Source organism: Leucoraja erinacea, unplaced genomic scaffold (genome assembly GCF_028641065.1).
Source record: "Leucoraja erinacea ecotype New England unplaced genomic scaffold, Leri_hhj_1 Leri_246S, whole genome shotgun sequence".
NCBI classification, from domain to species: Eukaryota; Metazoa; Chordata; class Chondrichthyes; order Rajiformes; family Rajidae; genus Leucoraja; species Leucoraja erinaceus.
The window spans coordinates 107,353-130,097 of record NW_026576147.1 but is presented as its reverse complement, the minus strand read 5'-3'; positions in this window follow the sequence as shown (position 1 = coordinate 130,097).

Below are 22,745 nucleotides of genomic sequence, written 5' to 3'. Positions count from 1 at the left end.
GACCTATATGTTTTGGTCCTGCCATCTTTTGGACAAATATTGGAAATACATTTTTGATACTCTTTCTGTAGTCAAGTTCAAGTTCAAGTGAGTTTATTGTCATGTGTTCCTGTATAGGACAATGAAATTCTTGCTTTGCTTAAGCACACAGAAAAAAATAGTAGGCATTTACTACAAAACAGATAAATGTGTCCATATACCATGATATAAATATATACACGCATGAATAAATAAACTGGTAAAGTGCAAATAACAGAAAGCGGTTATTAATAATCAGAGTTTTGTCCGAGCCAGGTTTAATAGCCTCATGGCTGAGGGGAAGTAGCTATTCCTGAACCTGGTTGTTGCAGTCTTCAGGCTCCTGTACCTTCTACCTGAAGGTAGCAGGGAGATGAGTGTGTGGCCAGGATGGTGTGGGTCTTTGATGATACTGCCAGCCTTTTTGAGGCAGCGACTGTGATAAATCCCCTCGATGGAAGGAAGGTCAGAGCCGATGATGGACTGGGCAGTATTTACTACTTTTTGTAGTCTTTTCCTCTCCAGGGCGCTCAAATTGCCGAACCAAGCCACGATGCAACCGGTCAGCATGCTCTCTACTGTGCACCTGTAGAAGTTAGAGAGAGTCCTCCTTGACAGTCCGACTCTCCGTAATCTTCTAAGGAAATAGAGGCGCTGATGAGCTTTTTTGATAATTGCGTTAGTGTTCTCGGACCAGGAAAGATCTTCAGAGATGTGCACGCCCAGGAATTTGAAGTTCTTGACCCTTTCAACCATCGACCCGTTGATATAAATGGGGCTGTGGGTCCCCCTCCTACTCCTTCCAAAGTCCACAATCAGTTCCTTGGTTTTGCTGGTGTTGAGGGCCAGGTTATTGCGCTGGCACCATATGGACAGTTGCTCGATCTCTCTTCTATACTCTGACTCGTCCCCATCAGTGATATGCCCCACAATAGTGGTGTCATCAGCGAACTTGATGATGGAGTTCGCACTGTGGTTCGCTACGCAGTCATGGGTATAGAGTGAGTACAGCAGGGGGCTGAGCACGCAGCCTTGAGGTGCTCCCGTGCTGATTGTTATTGAGGCTGACACATTTCCACCAATACGGACAGACTGTGGTCTGTGGATGAGGAAGTCGAGGATCCAGTTGCAGAGGGATGCGCAGAGACCCAGTTCTACGAGTTTGCTAACCAGTTTGGAGGGGATGATTGTATTAAATGCCGAGCTGTAATCAATGAATAACAGCCTGACATATGAGTTTTTATTGTCCAAGTGGTCCAGTGCGGAGTGGAGGGCCAGCGAGATCGCATCCACCGTTGATCTGTTGTGGCGGTAAGCGAACTGCAGTGGGTCCAGGTTTTTGTCGAGGTAGGAGTTGATTTGCTCCATGATCAACCTCTCAAAGCACTTCATCACCACTGGCGTTAGTGCCACTGGTTGATAGTCATTGAGGCACGTCACCTTACTCTTCTTGGGCACCGGTATAATTGATGCCCTTTTAAAGCAGGTGGGGACCTCAGACCTCAGAAGTGAGAGGCTGAAAATGTCCGTAAAAACTCCCGCAAGTTGGTCCGCACAGGTTTTTAGAACACGACCGGGTATACCATCAGGACCAGGTGCTTTTCGAGGGTTCACCTCTCTGAAGGATTTCCTGACATCGGCCTCTGTGACTGAGACTGAAATGCTATCACAGCAAATGGGGGATCGGGAAGGCACATCAGTATTCTCCCTGTCAAAGCGTGCGTAAAACGCATTGAGCTCGTCAGGGAGTGATGTTACACCGACATTCAAGCTGCCTCCTGGTTTTGCCTTGTAGGAGGTGATTGCATTCAGACCCTGCCACAGCTGCCGAACATCTGTCTCATCCTCCAGTTTGGAACAAAAGTCCCTTTTGGCCTTTTTTTAATGGCCTTACCAAGGTCGTATCTGGTCTTCATGTAGGCCACTGTATCATTGGAGGTGAATGCCCTGTGTCTGGACTTCAGGAGTTCTGCGGCCATCTCAAAGTTCATCCAAGGTTTCTGACTGTCCTCACTTCTGGGGGTGCGCTCTTCAATTGCTGCCTGTAGGCAGGAAGAAGCAGCACCGCGATATGGTCGGACTTACCGAAGTGAGGGCGAGGGATAGAACGATAGGCATTCTTGATGGTGGTGTAGCAGTGGTCGAGGGTGTTAGGTCCTCTGTTGCAGCAGGAGACATGTTGGTGGATGTTAGGGAGTGATTTCTTTAGGTTTGCCTTATTGAAGTCCCCAGCAATGGTGGTAAATGCCTCGGGGTAAGACGTCTGGTGCTTGTTGACCACGGCGTGCAGCTCCTCCAGTGCCAGACGGACGTCTGCCTGGGGTGGGATGTAGACCGCGGTCAGGATAACGGAGGTGAATTCTCTTGGGAGGTAGAAGGGACGGCACTTCACCGCCAGATGTTCGAGGTGTGGAGAGCAGGAGTTGGACAGGACTGGCACGTCTGAGCACCACGCAGAGTTGACCATGAGGCAGACACCCCCTCCTCTACCTTTCCCAGGTGCCAGGTTACGGTCCATACGGTGGATGGAGAACCCTTCAGGCTGGACTGCTGAGTCTGGGGAGCTGGGGGTGAGCCATGTCTCTGTGAAACAGAACACAGAGCATTCCCTCAGCTCCCTTTGATAAAGCAGTCTTGCCCTTAAAAAAAAAAATGAAATGAAATGATTCAATTTATTGTCATTGTCAGTGTACAGTACAGAGACAACGAAATGCATTTTTAGCATCTCCCTTGAAAGGGAGACACAGGGCGTCGCGGTGTGCCCGCGCCTGCCGCCGTAACATTCCATTACAGGCAAAGGTGGGTGAAGTGTCTTGCCCAAGGACACAACGACAGTATGCACTCCAAGCGGGATTTGAACCGGCTACCTTCCGGTTGCCAGCTGAACTCTTAGCCCATTGTGCTATCTGTCGTCCTAAGTCCTCCACTTTGTTTTCAAGGGACTGTACATTAGCCAGTAGGATAGTAGGGAAAGGGGGCCGAAGTCCCCTGCGCTTCATTCTAACCTGAAGTCCTGCCCGACGGCCACGTTTCCGGACACAATGGAGGCTTCCCCTTTGTTCCCAGGTACAGTACTTGCTGTACCTGCTGTTTCTGCGGACCTGCGCTGGAACGGGGGTTCCCTCACAGACTGCAGTTCCAGCTCCGTAACGAACAGGGGTTACATAGAAACATAGAAATTAGGTGCAGGAGTAGGCCATTCGGCCCTTCGAGCCTGCACCGCCATTCAATATGATCATGGCTGATCATCCAACTCAGGTTCCCGTTCCCTCAAAGTCAGCAGCTCCAGCTCCGTTGTTCCTGGAAGATCTAGCCTGTCGGCTCTGGGGGTAATCCCGGGGTTTCAAGGTACAGTACCTGTGATCCACAGTCGGGTCGGGAGTTCCACAGCCAGCGTGGGAAAATTTAAAGTCCTGGGTTCCCGCAGCTGCGGGAGATCGCAAAATTGCGAGAGCCTTGAGGTGCTCCAGCAGCTTGTCCGAAACGGCACCGATTTCTGCCGTTTTTCTGATCCAGGTGAGTTGTTGGAAGTTGTAGTTGAGCCTTTTCTTTTCTGGAGCTTCGCAAAAGTCGCCGCAGGCAGGCGCCATCTTGCCATTCAAGGATAGAGAGGTGTTGAAGAAGGAACTGCAGATGCTGGAAGATTGAAGGTATACAAAATTGCTGGAGAAACTCAGCGGGTGCAGCAGCATCTATGGAGCGAAGGAAATAGGCGACGTTTCGGGCCGAAACCCTTCTTCAGACTGAAGAATAGAGGATAGAGAGGTCTTAGGTATAGATTTACAGCCTCATCCATTACTGCAATTTTTAAGCTACCAATGTTAGATTCTATTCATCTGTCCCACTCCGCCCATCGATTGATTGCTTTTACCACATTAATCGCCAGAAAATGTATTTTATTTAAATGTAAAGACTCCAACCCTCCGACCACACTCCAGTGGTATTCGGAAACGATATCATGTTTAAATTTAGAAAAAATCAGGAGTGACATTGTTGAACCCTCGGTTAAATTTGATAAGACTTGGGGGAAATTTATTGAACACTTTCATACAACAGAAATTGCTCTCTCTTTAACCTTTATAAACATTATTTTCCTCTATAGGGTGGAACAAACTTGACAACAAACAGACTTAACTTGTTGAAAATTTTGGTTAAGATTCGGTTTTGCTTTACTTGGTTTTCTTATTTTATTATTATCAATTTTTCTTTTTTTTTTCTCTCTTTAGTTTATGAGGGTTTTGTTTTTTCCTTTTTTTCTTTTTCTTTTGGTCTTTTTATCTTTGTGTTTTTTTCTACATTTATATGTTTCCTTTTAAAGATTTAACTATAATTACATAGAGAATGGATGGTCTATATTCATTTTGTATTTTGACACTGGTCTCATATTAGGTTATACCTGTTCTTAATGTAATCCTGACCCCAATGTATCAATACCATTGTTGTTTATCATAATTCTTTTTGCTCTGTTTTTTATGTCTTATTTTTGTTTATTTTTTGAAAAAAAAGCAATAAAAAGATTTAAAAAGAAAGAGAATGCATGCCGTGTCCATTCTTGGATGGGATGCAAGGTCTGAGATGACCAGTCGTCAACAGCCCCCCTCCCCCCTATGGGCCATCTCTTCGTCATTCCTTTGTCTTCTTTCCGCTGACAAAAGGCGTCAGGATTAATCCGGAGCCACCGCTTCCCATCCCCCGGCCGCTCCCCCTCAACTCCGAACGGTGGGATCTCGCTCTCTCCCCTTGGATGTCCGCAAGAGTCCGGCTGCAGTAAACAAGGACTTTTGCTCAGTAACCTGCTGGAGCCAAGTTGTATTCCAATGAAATCCAGGGCCTCCATAATGGTTGGGACAAAGACCCATCATTTATTTATTTGCCTCTGTACTCCACAATTTGAGATTTGCAATAGAAAAACTCACATGTGGTTAAAGTGCACATTGTCAGATTGTAATAAAGACCATTTTTATACATTTTGGTTTCACCCCCCCCCCCATTTCAGGGCACCATAATGTTTAGGACACAGCAATGTCAAGTCAATGAAAGTAGTCATGTTTAGTATTTTGTTACATATCCTTTGCATGCAATGACTGCTTGAAGTCTGCAGTTCATGGACATCACCAGTTGCTCAGTGTCTTCTCCGGTGATGCTCTGCCAGGCCTGTATTGCAGCCATCTTTAGCTGATGCGTGTTTTGGGGGCTACTCCCCTTCGGTGCTGCAATAACTCAGCAGGTCAGGCAGCATCTGTGGAGAACATAGATAAGGGACATTTTCACAGAGTGTTGGAGTAACTCGGTGGGCCAGGCAGCATCGATGATGAACATGGATAGGTGACATTTCGAGTCGGGACCCTTCTGCAGACTGACTCAATGTTAACAGATGAGGGGGTGATCGACAGATGAGTGGAGTAAGTGATAGAGGCGAGAGAAAATAAGGAGATAAAAGGGTGTGAGATAAGGAGGAAGGAATGTATATGTGCAGCTTTAAGGGATATTGGTCAGTTAGCATTTGGAGTATTGTATACAGTTCTGGTCACTCCATCACAGGACTGATGTGGAGGCTTTGGGTAAGGTGCAGAGATGGTAAACCAGAATGGTTTAAAAACAAGGAACTGCAGATGCTGGTTGACAAAATGCTGGAGTAACTTAGCGGGACAGGCAGCATCGCTGGAGAGATGGAATGGGTGACGTTTTGGGTCGAGTATGAAGGGTCTCGACCCGAAACGTTACCCATTCCTTCCAGTATTTTGTGTCTACCTAAACAGCGCCTATTCACGTGGCGGTGTGCCAGCAGGCTGGAGGAGCGGGCAAAGGCCTTGCCACAGAGCGGGCAGGTGAATGGGCGCTGGCCAGTGTGGACTCGCTGGTGCACCAGCAGGTGGTCAAGGCGGGTGAAGCCTTTACTACATCACGGGCAGGGGAAGGGACGCTCTTATCCAAAGATCTTATAGCGGAGCATATCATGCAGATTGAGGGTGTTTCGGGGCAGAGGGGGAGGGACCGGCTCTGGCCAGCAGCGGCCTCTGCAGCCTGTCCGCGTTTTATTATTTTTTGTCTGTGTTTTTATGTCGTTTTTGTTATTTTATGTTGGGATGTGTGTGTGGGGGGATGGGGGTGGGGTGGGAGGGGGGGGAAACTTTTGAATCTCTCCCTGCACTGGAGACCCGACCTTTTCTCGTCGGGTCTCAGTTGTCGTTGAGGCCGCAACGAGGAGCGGCCTCCAACGGGAAGAAGCCGGGGACTCTGGTGCCGACTCACCGTTGCCGTCGCGGAGCTGGCCGAGACCGGAGCGGGTGGAGCGGTGGAGGAGCGCTGCTGCTGCTGCTGCTGCTGCTGCTGCTGCTGCTGCTGCTGCTGCCGATGCCGCTGCTGCTGCTGCTGCTGCTGCCGATGCCGCTGCTGCTGCTGATGCGAAGGCTGCTACTGCGGGTCTGCGGACGGCGGCACCGGGAGCCCGCGGATCCCTGGAGGGAGACCGCTTTTCGGGGCTCCTGCAACGGCGAATTCTCCCGCCCGTGTTGCGGGGTTGAAGAGCTCCTGGAGCGGGGCCTGACACCACTGCCCCGCGCGGCTGGAATGGCCGCAGGACTTTGCGAGCGCACACCGGGGGCTCCAACACCAAGACCCGGTGTGCGACCTCGCACCACCCGGCGTGGCTTCAATGGCCGCGGGACAATCGCCATCGCCAGCCGGGGGCTTTGACTTTGACTCTGACATCGGGGGGGGGGAGAGTGCAGTGGAGAGATAAGTTTTTTTGGCCTTCCATCACAGCTATGTGATGGATGTTTATGTTAAATGTAATTATGTTGTGTCTGGGGTCTATTTGTGTGTAATGTATGGCTGCAGAAACGGCATTTCGTTTGGACCTCCAGGGGTCCAAATGACAATTAAATTGACTCTTGACTCTTGACTTGTAGATGGCCGGAAGCGGCGGGTGATTGTAGGAGAGGTACGTCAGTCAGAGGGAGGGAGAAGGAACCCGCTCCCTTGTCTCTCTTGGTCCGCGTTGCAGACAGGAGCATCTTTGGACACGAGGGAGAGAGAGGGAGAAGGAGAGAGAAGGAGAGAGAAGGAGAGAGAGAAGGAGAGAGAAGGAGAGAGAAGGAGGAGAGAGAAGGAGAGAGGGAGAGACAGAGAAATGAGAGGGAGAGAGGAGAGGAGAGAGAGATAGAGAGAAAGGAGAGAGGGAGAGGGAAAGATAGAGGGAGAGGGAAGATAGAGGGCAGGGGAGGAGAGGGGAGGGGAAACGAGGGGAGAGAGATAGAGGGGAGGAGAGGAGAGAGACAGAGAAAGAGGGGAGGGAGATAGAGGGAGAGGGAAAGAGGGAGTGAGATGGAGGAGTGTGGGCAGCAAGAGGGTGGAGGGAAGGTGGGGGGGAGAGGGAAAGAGAAATTGAGTGAAAAATGAAGATTTGTGTGGAAAATTAGGATTTGGGTGAAAGAGAGGGGGAAGGAGAGATGGAGGGAGAGAGAAAGGAGAGGGATAGAGACAGAGAAAGGAGAGAGGGAAAGATAGAGGAGAGGAGAGAGAGAGGGGGGAGAGAGAGAGAGAGAGAAGAGAGGGAGAGAGGAGGGGAGAGAGAGCGGGTGCATTTTAAAGGAATTGCAGTCTTCGGAGCAGTTTCGGAGCAGATTTGCAAGTTTGACCCCAGCGTCTGAAAAAGGGGCTCTGCCCGAAACGTTGCCTATTTCCTTCGCTCCATAGATGCTGCTTCATCCGCTGAATTACTCCAGCATTTGTGTCTACCACCATTCAATCGTTAGTTAACTTCAGAGTGGAGGCGTGCGTGCGTGGAGGGCGTGCGTGTGTGCGGACACACAATACTCCAGGTGTGGTCTCACCAGGGCCCTGAACAACTGCAGAAGGACCTCTTTGCTCCTATACTCAACTCCTCTTGTTATGAAGGCCAACTTGCCAAAACTGCACACAATACTCCAGGTGTGGTCTCACCAGGGCCCTGTACAACTGCAGAAGGACCTCTTTGCTCCTATACTCAACTCTTTCTCTGTTCTTTAGTGTCCTTTCCAAATAAAATGAAAACATCTTTTACACTTTGTGGACAACTTGATGTTTGAATTATGTTCTTCAATCAGTTTAGTCCAGTTAGTCTAGAGATACAGCGCGGAAACAGGCCCTTCGGCCCACCGAGTCCGTGCCGGCCAGCAATCGCCCGTTCACACACTAGTTTAGTTTAGAGATACAGCACGGAAACAGGCCCATCGGCCCACCGACACCGTGCAGACCAGCGATCGCCACACACTAAAGGGCCTGTCCTACGAGCATGCGACTGCATGCGGCAAGTGCGACCTAACGTGGCCGCTTGAGCCGTACGGCCTCGCGGAGCCGTATGGAGTTGTGCGGAGCTGGTCCCGACATCGCGCGGGGCTCCGAAAAATTGACTGTCCAAAAATTCTGCGCGGCTACGGCCTGCAGGCCCGCAGCCGCATTGAGGCCGTACGCACCGCCTCGACAGGCGTGCGCAGCGTCTAGACGGGCGTACGCAGCGTCTTAACGCCGTACGTCACGTGCAAACTTCACGTCAACTCGTACGGGATCACTCGACCTCCGTGCGGCCACCGCTTCCGGTTTGGTCACGCTCACCGCATGCAGACGCATGCTCGTGGGACAGGCCCTTAACAATATCACACACACACACTGGGGGATCATATACCAGAAGCTACTTAACTGCACAGAATACTCCAGGTGTGGTCTCACCAGGGCCCTGTACAACTACAGAACGACCTCTTTGCCCTATACTCAACTCCTCTTGTTAAGAAGGCCAACAGGCTAAATCTGTACACAACACTCCAGGTGTGGTGTCACCAGGGCCCTGTACAACTGCAGAAGGACCTCTTTGCTCCTAGACTCAACTCTTTCTCTGTTTTTCTTTAGTGGCCTTTCCAAATAAAATGAAAACATCTTTTACACTTTGTGGACAACTGAATGTTTGAATTATGTTCTTCAACCAGTTTAGTTTGGAGATACAGCACGGAAACAGGCCCTTCGGCCCACCGAGTCCGTGCCGACCAGCGACCCCCGCACTATCCTACACACGTACACACACACACTAGGGAACAATTTACAATCTTTACCAGAAGTCAATTAACCTACAAACCCGAACATCTTTGGAGTGTGGTAGGAATCCGGAGCGCCCGGAGAAATCCCACGCGGGTCACGGAGAGAGAACGGGCAAACTCCGCACAGACAGCGCCTTTGGTCGGGATCGAACCGGGGTCTCTTGCGCTGTGAGGCGGCACCTCTACCGCTGCGCCATCGTGACACCAGAGAGGGAGAGGTGAATACTTCTCTCTCCCTCTATCTCTCTCTCTCCCTCTCTCTCCCTGATCCCTCTCTCCCCCTCTCCCTCCCTCCCTCTCTCTCCATCCTACTCTCACTCCCTCTCTCTTTGCCTCTCTCCCTCTCTCTCCCTCCACCACACGCACACAGAGGGAAGGTGGGATAGAGGGAGGGACAGAGGAAAGGAGTCCGACTCATTCCTCAAAAATCTTCAAAATCCTACTCCTCTCTCTCTCTCTCTATTATGTCCCCCTTCTCTCCCTCCTCTCTCTCCTCTCTCTCCCTCACCATCTTTTCTTTTACCCTTTCTCTCTCCAAAACTATCTCAAAACGTTCTCAAATCTTTCCAACTCTCCCAGACTCTCTCACACTCATTCACTCCCCGCCCCCGCTCTCTCTCCCTCCCTCCCCCCTCCTCTCTCTCTCAAACTCTCCAAAACCTCCCCCCACCCATCTCAACAGTTTATCAAAACTCTCTCAAACTGTCTCTTCCACTCCTTCCCTCTCTCCCTCCTCCTCTACCTCAATCTTTCCAAAACTTCCTCAAAACTTACTCAAACTCTCAAAACTTTCTCAAAAACATTCTCTCTCTCTCTCCCCCTCCCTCTTTCTCCCCCCCCCCCCCCCCCCCCCCCCCTTCCTCTCTCCCCCTCTCCCTCTCTCCAAAACTTCCTCAAAATCCTCCCTCCCTCTTCCCCTCGCTCCATTCCCCTCACCCCCCTCCCTATTTCCTCTCCATCCCACCCACAATGCACCAAAAAACATCTCGGAACCAAAACTGCGACGTTTCGCCCTCCACCCGGACGCCTGAGACCCGCCGTCCCGCTTTGCCAGCGCCGGTGCGCCGCTCTAAAGCGTCCCCCCTCCTCCGGAAGCGCCTTTGTGGACGAGAGGTTCGCCACCCAACCGGAAGTGGTGCGGGAATCCAGCTGCAAAAAAAAGCAAGTAAGGATGAAAGCAAAGATCTTATAGCGGGGCAAGCTGGCCTACTCCCACTCACAACACGTAGTACGTTCATGGGTAATTATAGGACCCATTTTAGCAACCAGTCGCCGCCATCTTGCTTCCGGCCAAAGATCGGATCTTTGCTTCCGCTTCCGGTGTGGAATGTAAAGAACCTTCTCTTTGTCCACATCCACTAGTCCTGCTGTAAGTTGCTCCAATCGCCAATGTAGGCGACCCGACTTGTCTTTCTCCACGTTCCCCGTTAAGGAGGAAAGGTAAGAAAACATGTATTATTCTGTGGCATATTGGACATTTTATTTAGCCTGTTCAATCTCTCACTGTAGTTAGATCATTGAGCTCAGATAGTCGAGTCCTCATGGCAACATCCTCTTCAAAAATATTCTCCTCAAGAGCATTTACTTTCCACCTCTGTAATATTTAATGCATAATAAGAATATACTGACTCTGTTTTGTACTGAGTATTGTATTAAGTCAGTCCGAACTGTCACTATAGTTCAGATCTTAAAGCTGGGTGCTTCCCTTTGTCTCAGAAACAGTCGAGGCCTCAATAGACAATAAGTACAGGAGTAGACCATTCGGCCCTTCGAGCCAGTACCGTGGTCATGGCTAATCATCCACAATCAGTATCCCGTTCCTGCCTTCTCCCCATATCCCCTGACTCCGCTATTTTTAAGAGCCCTATCTAGCCCTCTCTTGAAAGCATCCAGAGAACCAGCCTCCACTGCCCTTTGAGGCAGATAATTCCACAGACTCACGACTCTCTGTGAGAAAAAGTGTTTCCCCGTCTCTGTTCTAAATGGCCTACCCCTTATTCTTAAATTATGGCCCCTGGTTCTGGACTCCCCCAACATCGGGAACATGTTTCCTGCCTCTAGAGTGTCCAAGCCCTTAACAATCTTATATGTTTCAATAAGATCCCCTCTCATCGTTCTAAACTTCAGAGTGTACAAGTCCAGCTGCTCCATTACCTGCATGCTTACTTTCATAGACTGATGTACAAGGAACCCCAGATCCCGTTGTACTACCCCTTTTGCCAACTTGACACCATTTAGATAGTGCTGGAATAGGTGCAGGAGTACTAGTTGCCTCATGGCAACATCCTTGTAAAAATCTTCTCAAGAGCATTTTATTTCTACCTCTCTGTTATTTAATGCAGAATAAGAACATATGGACTGCAGCCAACATGGATTTGTGCCTGGAAGGTCATGTTTGGCTAATCTTCTTGAATTTTTGGAAGAGGTTGCTAGGGAAATTGACGAGGGTAAAGCGGTGGATGTTGTATATATGGACTTCAGTAAGGCCTTTGACAAGGTTCCACATGGAAGGTTGGTTAAGAAGGTTCAATTGTTGGGTATTAATAGTGGAATAGCAAGATGGATTCAACAGTGGCTGAATGGGAGATGCCAGAGAGTAATGGTGGTTGGCTGTTTGTCAGGTTAGAGGCCGATGACTAGTGGGGTGCCTCCGAGATCTGTATTGGGTCCACTGTTGTTTGTCATATACATCAATGATCTGGATGATACTAAGATAGGTGGTGTTGTGGATAATGAAGTAGATTTTCAAAGTCTACAGAGAGATTTAGGCCATTTGGAAGAGTGGGCTGAAATATGGCAGATGGAGTTTAATGCTGATAAGTGTGAGGTGCTACATCGTGGCAGGACAAATTAAAATAGGACGTACATGGTAAATGGTAGCAAAATGAGAAATGCAGTTGAACAAGGGGATCTGGGAATAACTGTGCACAGTTCCCTGAAGTTGGAATCTCATGTAGATAGGGTGGTAAAGAAAGCTTTTGGTGTGCTGGCCTTAATAAATCAGAGCATTGAGTATAGAAGTTGGGATGTAATGTTAAAATAGTACAAGGCATTGGTGAGGCCAATTCTGGAGTATGGTGTACAATTTTGGTCGCCAAATTATAGGAAAGATGTCAACAAAATAGAGAGAGTACAGAGGAGATTTACTAGAATGTTGCCTGGGTTTCAGCACCTAAGTTACAGAGAAAGGTTGAGCAAGATAGGTCTTCATTCTTTGGAGCACAGAAGGTTAAGGGGGGACTTGCTAGGGTCTTTAAAATTATGAGAGGGATAGACAGAGTTGACGTAGATAAACTTTTTCCATTGAGAGAAGGGACGATTCAAACAAGAGGACATGATTTGCCAATTAAGGGACAAAAGTTTAGGGGTAACATGAGGCAGAACCTCTTTACTCAGAGAGTGGTAGCTGTGTGGAATGAGCTTCCAGTGGAAGTGGTGGAGGCAGGTTCAATTTTATCAATTAGAAAAATAAATTGAATGGGTATATGGACGGGAAAGGAATGGAGGGTTATGGTCTGAGTGCAGGTAGATGGGACTAGGGGAGAGTAAGTGTTCGGCACGGACTAGAAGGGCCGAGATGGCCTGTTTCCATGCTGTAATTGGTATATGGTTATAGAGAGAGAGACAGAGACACAGAGAGCAAGGGAGAGGGTGGGGAGGAACTGGAGATGCTGGTTTACACCGAAGATAGACACAAAGTGCTGGAGTAACTCAGCGGGTCAGGCAGCATCTCTCGAGAGAAGGAATGGGTGACATTTCGACTTGAGAACCTTCTTCAGACTGAGGGTAAGGGAAGAGAGAGAGAGAGAGAGAGCCCCCCCCCCCCCGTTGGGTCCCAGCATCGTACAGGGGGGCTGGACATTCAATGCAATATTCCATCTCTCCACCAATTCCAATATTGCTGGCCAGTGGGGGGTGGGGGTTCTGTTGCACTAGTATGAGTGTTGTGGGCCGGAGATACTGGTTTCCACAGGGCTAGTATGGAGTTTGTGGGCCAAGTGGATTTTTGGGCTGGAAGCACAGTCACTGAGGGCTGGCAGCTCGGTCATTGAGGCCTGTCAGTACAATCACTCGGACCTGGCAGGCTGGCGGTTGAGAAACTGCCAGAAATTCTGCCCAAAACAGGTGACAGACTGTAAGAGAGAAGGGGGAAGAGGGTGGACTGAATGGATTATTGGGCTGGCAGTTCAGTCACTTACAGCTGGTGGGATGGCAGTTCACTAACTCACGGCTCGTGGGCTAGCAGTGCAGTCACTCACGCCTGGTACGCTGGCAGTTCACTCAGTCCCCCCACCTACCTTCACCCCCCCCCCCCCACTCTGCTCCTTGCCATTCCCCTCCCACCCACACATTCAGTGCATCTCCAAAAAACCTCCCCCCCGCATGCACTCTTAGTGGCTCTCCCACAGAGCAGCCATTCCTGCCGATTAGGTTCTATTGCGATGAAGAACACACAGCATTAAAAGTGCAAAAAGATTTTATTAAAGTTTAAAATGTGAATGACTCTTAAAATATAAGAACAATTTAAATTTTAAATATGAGATTTATTAAGTTTTTACTTGTTGTGTCTTGTTGCATCTTGTTGTGTTCTGCTGCTCACTGCCTCTTGATGACTATTTCCTGTTGATAAAAAGAGACAATTTTAATATAAAGAAAGTCAGCAGTCAAATTTTAAGAAGGAAAATCTGAGAATATCTCAGAAGTCATCATTCAACGAAGCAAGCTATTAATGACAACATTCTTGGGCGATGTTCCATCCTTCAGGAAATCTTTGACATTTCCCTTCATATTTCTTTTGAGCTAGTATGTTGGGCCAAAGGTACTGGTTTCCAGAGGGCTAGTATGGAGTTTGTGGACGGAATGGATTTTTGGGCTGGCAGCTCAGTCACTGAGGGCTGGCAGCTCAGTCACTGAGGCCTGTACTGGCAGGAGGGGGGGGCACCAAAATGCTTGGTGTTGCTGAAGACATCTGGAAGAGTTCTGTCCACAACTTCAAAGCATTCTCTCCTAATCATTGGACATTCATCCCAAACAACGACTTTCACTTCTTCTCGATGTTGCACAATGTATCCTCGGCCACTTGGATGGGTATCTTGAATCGAGAATGTGTAGTTCTTCCACCAGGCAGAAATGTAGCTGCTATCCTAGAGGATACTACAGCAATAGCCACATCACCTTGACCTCTAACATTTCCTGACATTATGTTGAAAAAGCAGCCGAAAGACAATTTCAGTTGTTAATGAACTGAAGATTTTGTGCAAAACATTTTTTTGAGGTGGGGGCTGTCAGGGTGGGGTGGGGGGTGGTAAACATCATGCAGCCAAGGGAGGGGCACAGCTTCAGGTGGGGGTTCTCGTGCGCTGATGAGAAATGGGGGGGGGGGGCTCATGCAGGGGATGAGGGCGGCTTCAGTAGGGGGTGCATCCTATAGCCAGACGGAGGTGAGGCATGTCAGTGGAGCAGAGGGGGCAGTGAGCGATTTACTCATGACCTGTGGACTCACTCACTGCCTTGGGATTAACTCATGACCTTTAGACTGATTGACTCTCACGGTTTGTGGACTGACTGGTGCCCAACTTCTGGAGTCACGTCCGACTTTTGTAAACTGAAAACGGTAACATCTACATTGAGGAACAGCTTCTTCCTGACAGCCATCACGCTATTAAACTTAACAAATAAGCTCTGAACTACGAAATACTATATTATTTCACACACACACACACACACACATATATTCACACGCACTCACACATATTCTCACACACACACACACACACACACACACGCACACACACATATATTCATACATACACACGTATTCACACACACACATATTCACCCACACACATTCAGACACACGTACACACACATATTCACACACACATGTACACACGCACATATTCACACACACACACATATTCACACATACACACACATATTCACACGCACAAACATTCACGCACACACACTCATAACACATATTCACACACACACACACAAACTCAATGACACACACATTCACACAAAGACCCACACACACACACATAGATCACACACACACACACACTCACACCCAGACTCAATCACACACACATACACAGACTCAATCACACACCTCAAGACGCTGCCCTATGGGTGGTAAATGTCGTGCAGCCAAGGGCAGCTTCAGGCGGGGGTTGTTGTGAACTGATGAGAAGGGGGTGGGGTGTCCTCATGCAGGGGATGTGGACGGCTTCAGTAGGGAGTGCATCCTATAGCATGGCAGAGGGCAGCGTCTTGAGGTGGGGGATGTCAGTGGAGGAGGGGGGCAGTGAGAGATTTACTCATGACCTGTGGACTCACTCACTGCCTTGGGATTAACTCATGGCCTTTGGACTGGACTCTCGTGGCTTGTGGACTGACTGATGCCCGACTTCTGGAGTCACGTCCGACTTTTGTAAACTGAAAACTGTAACATCTACATTGAGGAACAGCTTCTTCCTGAGCCATCACGCTATTAAACATAACAAATAAGCTCTGAACTACGAAATACTATATTATTTCACACACACATGCACTCACACACATATGCACACACACTCACGCATATATAATCATGCACACGTACACACACATATTCACACACACACACACACATTCACACGCACACACATTCTCATACACATATTCACACACACACAGACTCATTCGCGCTCACACAAACTCAATGACACACACACACGGGCACACTCACTCACACACACACACACACACACACACACACACTCAATCACACACATATATATATATATTCACACACACACACACACACACATATATATATTCACACACACACATATATATTCACATTCATATATATTCACACACACACACACATATTCACACACACACACACATATATTCACACACCCACACATATATATATATTCACACACATATATTCACACACACACCTATATATTCACCATACATATATATTCACACACACATTCATATATATTCACATATATCCACACATATATATTCACGCAACATATATCCACGCGCACACACGCACATATCCACGCACACATATATTCACACACACACATGCGCATATATTCACACACACACACATATATACACGCACACACATATTCACACACAAACACTAAAATACAGTGTGTAAAACGAATATTCAAATCCTGCTGTAGAGTCTTTTGCTGAAACAAAATGCTGCAACAAACACACACACACAGCTTTTGCTGAAACACAATGCTGCAACAAACACACATACACTCAGCTTTTGCTGCTTGCTACACAATGCTGCAACAAACACACATACACTCAGCTTTTGCTGAAACACAATGCTGCAACAAACACACACACACACACACAGCTTTTGCTGAAACACAATGCTGCAACAAACACACACACACACACACACACACACACAGCTTTTGCTGAAACACAATTGCAGCTTTTGCTGCAACAATGCCGATGTGGCTGCAACAAACAAACACTTACCAGTTCTGTAGAAATTTTCAACACCTCGTGCACTCCGTCTTCAGCAGGCAGCGCCATCTTGCCTCCGACCGGAAATTACGTCATCGCCGCCATCTTACCGATCACCGGAAATTACGTCATCGCCGCCATCTTGCAACCACCAAAATCACAAAATGAGCGCCAATTTTAAGTTTAAACACAGTTCTGGTCCAAATAAAAAGCTTTATTCGTGCTTTACCCGCCTGAAAACGGTTGCAACAAATCTATTTCATTTTCCATGGACATTTCAAAGACAATACAGACATCATGCTTTAGTCACCTGAAAACGGTTACAACCATTTTAAAACCCAAGAGAAACAAATTTGCAAATGCTTAATAACAAATGCTTTTTATTTTCAATACACATTCATTTCAAAGACAATATAGATAGACAAATGCATTTCATGTTCAATATACATTCATTTCAAAGACAATATAGACAAATTTGCAAAATCTTTCCAACAAAATGCCAAGAAACTTCAGACCATGGTGAACAACCTACATATCAATTGGCTGAAAAAGCACATGGAGGGGACTCACCTTGGAGTAGAGCCGCAGCTCAGAGAGCCGTGACCCTTTCACTTCGTGGTCCGGCAGAAAGTGATTGAAGCAGGACACTTCCGGGTTTTATAGTCCCTCCCTCCCCCCTGCTGCCAGCGGGGGCAGCAGAGAGAATGGGGAATGTTGTAAAAACATTAATATCTCTGTCATATTTAATCGACGGGAAAAATCCTCGGCACACATGCGGCGGAGAGGGGCTCTGAGCGATGTGGCCAAAAATGACGGCCGTAGGTGGCGGTGTTCTCTCGGAAATCGCAGCACAGATCACCAAAACGGGTAAAGAACACACACACAAACACAAAGAGAGAGGGAGAGCGCTGAAACAGGCCTTCAGCCCAACTTGCCCACACCGACCAACATGCCCCATCTCACTAGTCCCACCCCGACCAACATGCCCCATCTACACTAGTCCCACTCCGACCAACATGCCCCATCTACTACTCCCACCCCGACCAACACCCCATCCTACACTAGACCCACTCCGACCAACATGCCCCATCAACACTAGTCCCACCCCAACCAACATGCCCCATCTACACTAGTCCCACCACGACCCCGACCAACATGCCCCATCTAAACTAGACCCACTCCGACCAACATGCCCCATCTACACTAGTCCCACACCGACCAACATGCCCCATCTACACTAGTCCCACCCAAACCAAAATGCCCCATCTACACTAGACCCACTCCGACCAACATGCCCCATCTACACTAGTCCCACCCCGACCAACATGCCCCATCTACACTAGTCCCACTCCGACCAACATGCCCCATCAACACTAGTCCCACCCCGACCATCATGCCATATCTAAACTTGTCCCACCCCGACCAACATTCCCCATCTACACTAGACCCACCCCGACCAACATGCCCCATCTACACTAGTCCCACCCCGACCAACATGCCCCATCTACACTAGTCCCACCCCGACCAACATGCCCCATCTACACTAGTCCCCCCCCCGATCAACATGCCCCATCTACACCAGTCTCACCCCGACCAACATGCCCCATCTACACTAGTCCCACCCCGACCAACATGACCCATCTACACTATTCCCACTCCTACACAAGAAAGGGGGAGGGGTTGGTGTTTGGAGCGCAGGCGAGCGCTGGGTTTGCGGTTAGAGACGTGGAGCGGGAACAAGATGAAGATGAACCGGCGCAGAGGCCCTGGACCCTGGTGAGAAAAAGATAGAGAGAGACAGACAGACAGACAGAGACAGGCAGAGAGAGAGAAGGACAGAGAGTGCGATGGAGAGAGACAGGGACAGAGGGAGAGGGGGACGGAGGGAGATTGAGAGAGAGGGGGGCAGGGACAGAGAGAGAGGAGGATAGAGAGAGGGGGAGAGAGAGATAGAGGGACAAAGAGATAGCGGAGTGAGAGAGGGACAGACAGAGAGAGGAAACAGAGAGGGACAGAGAAAGAGAGAGAGAGGGAGGGACAGACAGAGAGAGAGAGAGAGAGAGTCAGAGCGAGAGAGACAGAAAATCAGAGGGAGAGAGACAGATAGAGAGAAAGAAAAGAGAGAGAGAGAGAGAGAGAGAGAAAGAAAGAGAGCGACAGTGAGAATGTGCTGGAATAACTCAGCAGGTCAGGCAGCATCTGTGGAGAAAATGAATGGGTGACATTTTGGGTCGAGACTCTTTGGTTTAGTTTAGTTTAGAGATGCAGCGTGGAAACAGGTCTTTCGGCACACGGGAGTCCGCGCAACCAGCGGTCACCCCGTACACTAGCGCCATCCTACGCACATTAGGGACAATTTAACAATTTTGTGGAGGCCGATTAATCTACAACCCTGAACGTCATTGAAATGTTGGAGGAATCCGGAGCACCCGGAGTAAAAGCCCACGCAGGTCAAGTGGGGAACGTACAAACTCCACACAGACAGCACCCGTAGTCGGGATCGAGCCCGGGTCCCTGACGGTGGGGCAGCAATTGTACTGCTGCGCCACTGTGCCGCGCAGAATTATATGACTGTTTCCTCTGCCATAAACGCACCCAATATGTGCTAGGTAATGTCCTGTTTGCCAGCTTGTTGACCCTCTGTGTTCCCCTCCTGCAGGGTTTAGGAGCCGTTGCTGTGGACGGAGAGACGGGGACGTGAGTGGCCATTGAGGGCGGCCAGGGTGCCGGTGAGCCCCCCCCCCCCGGGTGCTGAGCTTCGAGTGCAGGCTGAGCTTCGATGGAGGACCACATGACGGGGCACAACAAGGAGAAGCGTTATGAGTGCGACGTGTGTGGCAAGGCCTGGCAGAGCCCGAGCGAGCTGAAGATCCACCGGCAGGTGCACACGGGAGAACGCCCCTTCGACTGCACAGAAATGCGGCAAGAGCTTCAAGACGGCGAATATTGACCTGAAGAGACACTGGCGGGTGCACACGGGCGAGAAGCCCTATTGCTGCTCCACTTGCGGCAACAGCTTTGCCCAGTTGGAGGGGCTACGGCTGCACCGGTGGGTGCACAGCAGTGAGCGGCCCTTCACCTGCTCCGACTGCGGCAAAGGCTTCAAGTTGTCCAGGTCCCTGAATGAGCACAGGCGCTTGCACACCGGGGAGTGGCCCTACACGTGCAGCAACTGCGGCAAAGGCTTCACCCGCTCCAGAACCCTACTGTCCCACCAGCGCACCCACACTAGCGAGAGCTCCTACACCTGCACTCACTGCGGCAAGGGCTTCACCCACTCCAGCAACCTGCTGGTGCACCAGCGCACCCACACCGGCGAGCGTCCCTACACCTGCGCCCAGTGCGGCAAGGGCTTCACCCAGTCCAGCAACCTGCTGGTGCACCAGCGCACCCACACCGGCGAGCGCCCCTACACCTGCGCCCAGTGCGGCAAGGGCTTCACCCAGTCCAGCAACCTGCTGGTGCACCAGCGCACCCACACCGGCGAGCGCCCCTACACCTGTGCCCAGTGCGGCAAGGGCTTCACCCAGTCCAGCAACCTGCTGGTGCACCAGCGCACCCACACCGGCGAGCGCCCCTACACCTGCACCCAGTGCGGCAAGGGCTTCACCCAGCTCCAGCAGCCTGCTGAGGCACCAGCGCACCCACACCGGCGAGCGCCCCTACACCTGCGCCCAGTGCGGCAAGGGCTTCACCCAGTCCAGCAACCTGCTGGTGCACCAGCGCACCCACACCGGCGAGCGCCCCTACACCTGTGCCCAGTGCGGCAAGGGCTTCACCCAGTCCAGCAACCTGCTGAAGCACCAGCGCACCCACACCGGCGAGCGCCCCTACACCTGCGCCCAGTGCGGCAAGGGCTTCACCCGCTCCTCCAAGCTGCTGTCCCACCAGCGGGTGCACGCCGGCGACCGTCCCGTCCCCAGCCCGGTGTGTGGAGAGCGCTTTGCCATGGCCTCCCATGCCCTGTCTCACCAGCACGTGCACACCAGTGGCCAGCCCTACGACTGCCCGTACTGCGGTGAGGAGTTTGACAGCTCGCGGGGGTTGCGGCAGCACCGGCGGACCCACGCCAGCGAGCAGCTGCTCCCACTGTGACAAGAGAGCATGGGGGCTGCGGGAGCACCAGCGGATACACACCGGAGAGAGACCCTTTGTGTGCGCTGAGTGTGGCAAGGGTTTCATCCGTATGTCCAGCCTTTGCAGCACCGGAGTACCCACAGCGGTGAGCGTCCCTTCCCCTGCCCATCCTGTGATAAGGGCTTCTGCCTTGACCACCTGCTGGAGCACCAGTGAGTCCACACCGGCCAGCGCCCCTTCACCTGGCCGCTCTGTAGCAAGGCCTTTGCGTACTCCTCCAGCCTGCTGGCACACCGCCACGCGGATAGGCAATGTTTATGTAGACACAAAATGGTGGAAGGAATGGGTAAGTTCTTTAGTAACTTGTCAGTTTCTTTGTTGAACTAAATTAAGGCACATGTTGCAATCAAAAGCGCTTGAACAATTGGTTGGGAAGAAAGCCAAACTGGAAGAAAGACGACTGCGCCTTTTCTTCAGGCACCCATTCCATCTCTCCAGAGATGCTGCCTGTCCCGCTGAGTTACTCCAGCACTTTGTGTCCTTTTTTGTTAACACAGCATCTGCAGTTCCTTGTTTTTAAACCATTCTGGTTAACCTTCTTAACACCTTCCCCAAAGCCTCCACATCAGTCCTGTAATGGAGTGACCAGAACTATATGCAATACTCCAAATGCTACCTGACCAATGTCCCTTAAAGCTGCACATATACATTCCTCTCTCTCCCCTCTCCCCACACTCCTACACAAATTCTCTCCACTCCACCCGCTTGTGACCCCCCCCTCCTCTCTTACACACTCCCTCTCCCGCTCCCTGACTCTCTCACACACTCCCTCTTTCTTGCTCTCACACACAAACACCACATCGCTCTCACACACACAGGGTCCTTCTCTCTCTCACACACGCACTATCTCACACACTCACGCACACACACTCTCATGCGCACACACACCAAACACCTCCGCTCGGTTCGCAATAACCAATCTGATCTCCCGGTGGCTCAGTACTTCAACTCCCCCTCCCATTCTGAATCCTACCTTTCTGTCCTGGGCCTCCTCCATGGATAGAGTGAGGCCCACCACAAATTGGAGGAGCAGCACCTCATATTTCGCTTGGGCAGTTTGCACCCCAGCGGTATGAACATTGACTTCTCTAATTTCAGGTAGTCCCTACTTTCTCCTCCCCTTCCCAGCTCTCCCTCAGCCCACTGGCTCCACCTCTTCCTTTCTTCTTCCCGCCTCCCTCACCATCACATCAGTCTGAAGAAGGGTTTCGACCCGAAACGTTGCTTATTTCCTTCGCTCCATCGATGCTGCCTCACCCGCTGAGTTTCTCCAGCATTTTTGTCTTCCTTCGATTTTCCAGCATCTGCAGTTCCTTCTTAGGCATTATCAAGTGTTTTTTTTAACTAAAGTTTTGACGCATTTGTGCCTTACGTAACAAATAAAGCAAGTTTATCCTGACCTCACTGTGAAATAATTTAATTTGGTCCGTAAATTAAAAATGGAGATTTGCTGAAAAACAGAAAGCAGTCAAATTTTAAAAAGAATTTAAAAAAAGAAGATTAGAACTTGGAAACAATTAGAACTTGGAAACAAATAAAACAGAACTTAAAATTAAGAAATCTATCTCTGCTAATGCCAATAGCCAATAACCCTTTTGTTATAGATAATTTTTTTTTTTTTTTTTTTTTTTTTTTTTTTTTTTTTCCGTAGGCGGCGCGGCTCTGGCCAGCAGCGGCCTCTGCAGCCTGTCCGCGTTTTTATTATTTTTTGTCTGTGTTTTTATGTAGTGTTTGTTATTTTATGTTGGGGTGTGTGTGGGGGGGGGGGGGTGGGGGTGGGGCGGGAAACTTTTTGAATCTCTCCCTGCACTGAGAACCGACCTTTTCTCGTCGGGTCTCAGTCGTCGTTGAGGCCGTAACGAGGAGCGGCCTCCAACGGGAAGAAGCCGGGGACTCGGGTGTCGACTCACCGTTGCCGTCGGGGAGCTGGCCGAGTCCGGAGCGGTGGAGGAGCGCTGCTGCTGCTGCTGGTGCTGTTGCTGCTGCTGCTGCTGCTGCTGCCGGAGAGTCGGGGGCTCTCTACAG